The sequence below is a fragment of the Cavia porcellus genome, unplaced genomic scaffold (assembly GCF_034190915.1).
Source record: "Cavia porcellus strain 051 isolate PalLab524CR breed Dunkin Hartley unplaced genomic scaffold, mCavPor4.1 scaffold_17, whole genome shotgun sequence".
Taxonomy (NCBI): domain Eukaryota; kingdom Metazoa; phylum Chordata; class Mammalia; order Rodentia; family Caviidae; genus Cavia; species Cavia porcellus.
Window position 1 is genome coordinate 44,622,295 of NW_026947500.1, and position 5,962 is coordinate 44,628,256.

General features: G+C 38.1%; 1 pseudogene; it reads left to right on the top strand.

Annotated features, from left to right (window-relative positions):
• The first annotated feature begins 3,728 nt into the window (after positions 1-3,728).
• LOC134471101 (olfactory receptor 4C11-like) lies at positions 3,729-5,707 on the top strand (annotated as a pseudogene).
• Positions 5,708-5,962: the final 255 nt, after the last annotated feature.

Below are 5,962 nucleotides of genomic sequence, written 5' to 3' on the forward strand. Positions count from 1 at the left end.
GGTCATGTGACCCAGGCCTACCTCTCTCCACCAATCCTGTTTGGGAAGGGAACGATTGACTGAAGTCACTGGTGCCCCTTGTATATGTCAGTCCCGCCCGGTCCCAGATTGTCATCCACTGGAGCCCCCTTATTTATGGGATGTCTCCTCTGGCATCACTCACTGCTGGTCGATGTAGGCACCTTGCCAGCTCAGCTCTCCATTTGGCTCACTGACTCCCGAAATCAATGTACCTGTGCCTCCAGTGAGTCAAAGCAGCGGGACCTCAGACAGATCAGTAAGTCACCATGGGACCTCAGCAAGTCACCTTAATTTCTTCTTGGGATGAGAGAATTCATCTCCCTCTGTTTGGGGCTCCCCACTCTGTATTATGTTGAATTCTAAGTTGACTATCTCAGGGAGGCTCTGTAGCTAGTTGGTATCTATGCACCATCTTTGCTCCCCATACCTCATCTTTTGTACCTAGATTTTGTCATCTGAACAACTACTTCTAAGACAACAATACACAATATATTAACTAGTGTTAATTTCCTACTTTCTTGAATTCTGTATCATTTCCATCCTTTTTTTCTGTTTTGCTTTTTAAAATAATAAAAATCCCAATCACATGGGAAATATTACAAAGAATCAATGTTTGGGATCTCTCTTATGGAAAAGCTTTTTCACCGCAAAATAAATCATCAACAGAGTGAAGAGACAACCCAAAGAATGGAAAAAAATTTGCTAGCTGTTCCTCAAAGAATTAATATTTAGAATACACAAATTACTTAAAAAACAGATCCCTCAAATGTAAAGACCCAATCCAAAACAGCATCTGAAATGAATATACATTTGCCAGATGAAGAAGTCCACATGAGAAACAAATATGTAAAAAATGTGAAACACATCACAGATCATTTCAGAGATGTAAATTAAAATATGATGATACTCCACCTTTCTCCAGAAAGATTACTATCCCCATCACTGCTGAGGATGTTGGGAAAGAGGAATCCTTTCCATGTCAGTGGGAGTTTAGACTAGTACCACCATTGTGGATGTCAGTGTGGAGATTCATCAAAAATAAAACTAGAGGTTTCATTTAATGCAAGTATTTACCTTCTCAGTATCTTCCTTGGAATTAAAAGCACCATATCACAGTAACATATGCACAACACATGTATATAGCAGCATAGTTTGTAACAGCCAAATCTTGAAAACAGTCCAGATATTCATCAACAGATGAATGGATAAAAAAGATTTTTTTATGCAACAGAGTATTACTTAGCCATAAAGAATGATATACTTGAGGTATTTCTGGGAAGATGGATGGACCTCCAGACCATATTCTCAAGTGAAATAAATTTGACACACATGTGTAAAAATCACGGTATTTCTCTGGTTTGAGAAGCTGAAATTATAAATAAGGTGCAAAATATTTAATAAATATTGTGAAATAGGAAGAGTATCTTCAAATGGGAAGGAGAACCAGGGAATGAAAAGGAGGAAAGACAGGAGGAGAAAAGAAAAAATGAAAAGGGAGTAAAAGGGAAACACAGTTTTATAAATGCAGAGGGGAGGAGGATTGAAGAAAGAAGGGAATGGAAATCAAAAAAGCAAGAAAAATTGAGGAGAGAAAGTCTCAGAAATGATGGAGAATATTGGAAATGAAAGTGAAATACACCTTATCTGTTTGTGTTGTTAGTTTTCTTCAGAGCTTTTGAATTTTTGAATAAAAATTTGGCCTACAGGGGAAAGCCTTGACTGTCTTTTATTGGTGGACAGCTCAATACTCGGTATAACTCTGAGAGCTCCCTCGGATGGAGCACTGGTAACTTCAGTGAGAAGTTTCCCTTGAGACGGGGCGGGAGGGAGACAGGATGGAGTTTGACTGTCAGCAGCCTGGCTGGTGTTAATGTCACCATGCTTCACTGTGAGCCTTGATTAACAGTGTTCCAAAGCTCAAGACAAATCCTTCAGGGTTAAGCAGGAAGTGCAATGGCCATTTCCCCTGAGAAGCCGAGGCACTTGTGATCATTTGGAAATACCTATAAACAACTGTTGGAAAAAATACAGGTTTAACTCACATTCTGCCAGAGATTATTTTGGGCTAAGAGGCCTCACTTAGCAGATGTTTTTACACAGAGAAAAGGAAACATATCCTTTTTATTGTAAAGAATATTTAAGAGGATAGCAAGAAACTTTCTGCCAATATTATGGTATTTTTTGTAAAGTCTAACTCAGGTACCTGGAATCCTGGCTGTCTGTGGAGTGTGTTTCTTGCTTGGTTTCTACAACAGGGCAAGAGTAGGTGGACAGAAAGTATAGTTCATGAGCTGTAGTCATACTGGACATAACCCATCTTCAAAGTAAGTCAGAGATGAAGAAGACAAAACTATGAATGCTACCGGAAGCCATTTATCATATCTTCTTTGTTTGCTTACAATAAAAAAGGTAAATTTTAAAACCTAACAGAGCTGTTTCCTTTCTATTGCTTCCTATTCAGAAGCAAATCACTATCCTCTCCCCTTGTCTCCTATGAAACCTAGTTCTAGACACAGTTTTTGATCATTAATGAAAAGAGACCAATACTCCAAGTTTGCCCAGCTGGCACTGTCCTGTGTCTATCCTGATAGTATGTTCAGTCTAATCAATAACAAAGAGGAAACTGGTGTAGATTTAAGACCTGCAGAGTACTGCTTTTCAATGTCTAATGGCAGGGAGAAAGTACGCTCCTCATACCTGGTGTGGGAGGCTGCTCATGATGCTGAGTATTCTGAAATGCACAGCCTCCCTTCTTGCATGTCTAGGGTCAAATTCCAGCCCTACTTTGCAATGCTCTCTATGGTGTTGTAGTATGTCACAGTATAAGGAGTGGAGGAAAGAGACACAGCAGCAAAATTCCTTAGTGAAATGCATGGAAAAAATCATCTTGGCTATAATTTCTTTCTATCACTCAATGGTAAGATTTTCCCTGCCTCAATCTCATGATTCTCTTTCTTCTCTGATTCTTATTCACTCTGTTGCTCTCCTATGAATTTTAATTGTCTCACTACTCTCCAAACTTTATCTTTTTTTCAATATGTTTTAAATATACAAATAGAATTCTGATATCATTGATCCATCCAGAAGGTTGTGTCTATTTGATTGGGCATGAGCTGAACATTTGAGTAATTTCTCTAGCTGCCCATTTAAAGTTTTTTGCATGTGTGTCATTTCTTCTTGAGTAGGTAGTGTGTGATGCTGTCTGTGTAGTAGAGGTTGAGTGCCTAGCGAGATCCTGCTGGATTGCACAGTTTCATTCTGATTCTGCATCTTCTCTGATTTTTCTCTGCTTAACTCTCTCAGCCTATCTTAAATTTTACAGACAGGCGCAGGTTAAATTTCCCTGTGAAGTATAATAAAATCATGTGAATGAAAGGTACTGAAGGAAAAATAAGAGAAGAATGTAGGAGGGATGAAATGACTCCATAAAATAACACTTTTCACTGTGAAATGCTTTTTAGCAATAATGTTACTTGATTGAGAGAATCTGGGAAGGACTGGCTTAGGAGATGTTAGTTGAATTGGGTGCTCAGTCCACAGATAAAAATGGAGAATAAAGGTTATAGAAGAAGACAGATGAGGAGAAACTGTTTGCTATGAAATATTCAGGGAACGGGACTTTTTAGGACTGTAAGTGTGCAACAGAAATTGCTAGGTGGGCTAGAGCACAGATCAGCAGAGCAGTAAGAGGGTAAGGGGAAAGGAAGATGGCGGCACAGGGTGAGGGGTTGGAAAGCCACAGTGAGGAACCAGACTGCTCTGTTTGAAAGCCATAGTCGTATTTTATTGTATTTATAAATCTTTTATTTTAAGTCACCAACTTTTCCTTTTAAAGCGATAGCAAAGAGAATAACAGAATTGATATGAAAAGTAAGAAGACATTGGTTTATGTGAATTTGGGTCTTTTTTCCTCATTTTTAGAGACCTATGAAAAGCATCCCAATAAAAGCCTGCAGGGTCTATTTGAAGGATTCTCGGATCAGTTGTTGATACTTTTGGCATTTGTGAAATATTAGCTTGAATTTTTGTCCTGTATGTACTATATTCACCCAATGTAAATTCATCTATCTATGTGACCTAGCATGAGCTATTCTGTTTTTATTTTGGAGTAAATTTTGTCAGATATTTTAAAACATATAAAGTACAAAATAATGTACAAAATGATTCTGTCTTATATTTTGTTAATATAAAATTGATTTTGGTAACATTGATTAAAAGTGTTTAATTTTACTCTATGTAGCATGGTTGAGGATGAGCACTTCTAAACCTTGTCTAATAAAGAAGTGGCAATTCTGAAGCTACTGATGAATCATATTTGGAGTGACTATTAGCTTGGCTGCATTCTGTTGGGACCACAGTGAAGCAATTTCTAAGATTTTCAGTGAGTTTTAAGTGCAAGCAACAGGAAGACAGATGTTTTTGGTGGGTCTGGGCATCTTGAAGGAAATAGGCTTTTCATTTTACATGAGTTCATCAAAGTAACACACAATTATTTTTATTCTATTAAACAACTCTGAGTATTTTCATTCTTCAGTGTTTCATAAATACTAACAAAAGTTGCTACTGTGTTTTATGCCTCAAATTTTTCTATGTTGATCTGGCATCTAAATTTTTTAAGGACTGTAGAAGAATTTGTTTCACCAGAATGTAGATGGAAGTGGTACAATATTGCACATAACACGGGAATTCAGAGCCCTGCTTACATCACTTCATTTCTTCTCTTTGCAAATTAAGCATTGTTGGTCGCATCCTATCTACAGTCGCCACTATAGTGATGAATGAAGGTGTGGCGAGTTCATTCTGCTTAGGTTGACACAGATGCTGGAAAGCAGAAGGTGATATTTGGGATCTTTTTGATTCTTTACCATGATTCTGCTCGGGAAGGTTGTCATCCTGGTGGCCATTAAGACTAGTCAGACCCTTGGGAGCCCCATGTACTTTTTCCTCTTTTATTTATCCTTTGCTGATGCTTGTTTCTCCACAACCACAGCCCCAAGACTGATTGTGAATGACCTTTCTCAGAAGAAGATCATTTCCTACAATGAGTGCATGACACAAGTCTTTGCTGCCCATTTCTGTGGATGCATGGAGATCTTTGTGCTCATCCTCATGGCCTTTGATCACTATGTGGCCATGTGTAAGCCTCTGTGGTACACAACCATCATGAGCCAGCATGTCTGTGCTGTTGATAACTCTGGCCTTGGTGGGATCTTGCATCCATTCCTCAGCACAGATTTTCCTGGCTTTGAGATTGCCCTTCTTTGGGCCCAATGTGATTGACCACTATTTCTGTGATTTGCAGCCCTTGCTGAACCTTGCCTGCATGGACACTTATGTGATAAACTTATTAGTGGTGGCTAACAATGGGGCCATATGCATGGTGAGTTTCATAATGCTGCTCATGTCCTATATTGCTATCTTGTACTATCTGAGAAACCATAACACAGAAAGAAGGTGATAAGCTCTTTCCACATGCACCTCCCATTTCATGGTGGTTGTCATGTTTTTTGGCCCATGTATATTTATATATACACGTCCACCAACCATCTTTCCAGTAGACAAGATGGTGGCTGTGTTTTATACAATTGGCACACCCTTGCTCAACCCTCTCATCTACATATTGAGCAATTCAGAAGTGAAAAGGGTCATTAAAAATTATGGTGTAGTGAAATGTGACTTCAGGTGATCCATGGTATATTTAGATATAGAGATAGATTCTAATTTAACTTAGCTAGAAGTGATGTTTTATTGTATATCTTAGAAAGATAAAAATATTGACAAGAGATAATAAATCATGGGCTCTATAAATATATACTTGTTCTTAAATTACAATCTAATTCAATCCCATATATATTTAATTTTATGTATAAATATATAAAATATCTGAATAATCTCAAAATGATCAGTGGAAACCAGGCTTGGAACTGCTCTCAAATCCTGT